The following is a 2,122-nucleotide window of genomic DNA, read 5'->3' as shown; positions in this document are numbered from 1 at the left end:
TTAGAGGGCGCGTCCTCCACCCTCTCGGGAATGTCTAGCACATTGGTGTCAATTATCTTGGGTGGAGGAGAAGGAGTTGCAACAGGAGGAGGGGTTTTTGCCTTTGGATCAACCTTTGTAGGGGCCTGTTTTTTGGCCCTTAGCTTTTTGGAGGCCCCAATTGCGAATCCTTTGGGAAGAGAGGCCATATCTGTGATATAAACATGAAAAGGTATTAGTTAAGTACAAGAAGACGCGTCCTGGGAACAAGACGCACCCATATCATGATATAAAATTCTACATGCATGACAGATATAGACGAATGCAAAGATGTATAAATGAGTGTGAGAATGACACGTCCTAAAGAAGTGACGCGTCTTACCTAAGACGCTTTTTTTAAAGAGACGCGCCCGGGGGGTAGGGCGCGCCCAAGGTGATAGCGCATATGTAAAGTAACATTTATAAATCAGGCTAAAATTAAAGGAAAAAGGTGAGCATAAATATGACGCGTCATAAAGCCGTGACGCGTCTTACGTATAATAATTTCTTACCTTGCTCTAAATCCACCTTTTTGTTAACGTCTGGCTGAATAATTTATGTGGCTTGGAGCCCTTTGGATTTTTCGGAAGCGGTGAGGATGGGTTTCCCATTATGGAAATCTCGAAATTTGCAGAGAGAACCCACCCGTGGGGACAAAGCTCCTATTATCTTCAAATTCTCTTCTGTAATCATGTCCTTGAGGTTGAAATGTTTTTTAGCATACTGTAAAACCTTCTCTGCTCTCTTTTTCTTCTTTCCTGTTAGCTCTTTCTGAGTTCTTTTGTCTAGAGAAAGGAGAATAGGTTACAACAAGGAAAGAGAGAAGGTTATAAAAGAAAAGGCGCACCCTGACAGAGAGGACGCGTCCAAAATATTGAACTTAATTGGTTCCAAGTTAATGCGAACGCGCGTCCTTTTGACATCATAAATGTAGAAAAATGGCTCCTTCCAGTCCCGTTCATGGCTGATTTTACCTTCATTAAATCCTTTGTTGTTCAACCATTTATTGGCAACCAGGAAGTGGTACCCGGGAATTGATTTCCTGATGCTGTAAAAGAAGCTAAATTCTCTCATCGAGGGCGCGCCCAATCTCAGGTTATGGTACATAATGAACAGAGCCCAGGCTAGCTTGTATGAATTTGGTGATAGTTGGACTTGAGCCACGTCGTACCATTTCAAAATTTTCTTAATGTATGGATGTAAGGGCGCGCCCACACCCAAGGAAATTAACTTTGGAGTAAGCACCATTCTTGGGATTCTTTGGTTCCCAACATTGAAGATGTGCGGCCTCATGGTTCGAAGAGGGCGCGCCCAGATGCCCTCCATGTCATAGTATTTCATATGCCATTGGATTTCCCGGTCAGTCGCAGTCGAGTCAAGGGCGACACATGCTAGCTTACCTTCTTTCTTCCTTCTGGCATTTTTCTCTGCCTCAGTTAGGGCGCCAAGCCTGGCCCAGTCACAATCCACTTCAACATCTGAAGGTTCCCAATGTTCCAGGGGAGAGTCAGATTTCTGAGGGGATACAGGATATGTCTCGGGGTCAGGAACCCTCCTTTCGAATTCACTTACGCTGAGAGGTGACGCGTCCTGAGAAGGAGCCGCGCCTTGGGAAGCTGACGCGTCCTGAGAGTAGGACGCGTCCTCGTCTGAAACAGTTGTCCCTCGGGGCTTTTGGCCTGTAGTAGGAACAATCTCATCGTCCGTCCAATCTTCGATGGCGGCCCTTGTATGGAGAACTGGAGTTCTTTGACTTTTAAATCCCTTCTTTTTCATTCTAGAACTTATGGGGACATGATCCATGGAGTCAGAGCTGGAATCAGACATTATAGAGCTTCTTGATTTAAGGGAACCAAAAATGCGTCTTTCTGCTCTAAGGAAGAAAATCGTTCTGGGAATTTCGGGAAAGTCGGGTTTGAAAGAGATTAGGTGCAGGGAGTAGATTCCAAGGCGTTTATTGAGGACTTTAAACGGGTGAAATGGTGAGGAAGAAGACGCGTCCTCCAGCTGCAAAAGAATGAATAAACATTTGAGGACGCGTCCATATATATAAAAAAAAGAAAGGAAAAAGAAGGGAAGGAAAGAAAAAAAGGGAGGATACTGG

This window comes from Apium graveolens, chromosome 10, assembly GCF_009905375.1.
Source record: "Apium graveolens cultivar Ventura chromosome 10, ASM990537v1, whole genome shotgun sequence".
In the NCBI taxonomy this organism is placed as follows: domain Eukaryota; kingdom Viridiplantae; phylum Streptophyta; class Magnoliopsida; order Apiales; family Apiaceae; genus Apium; species Apium graveolens.
The sequence above is the reverse complement of the archived record's forward strand: the minus strand, read 5'-3'. Positions refer to the sequence as shown.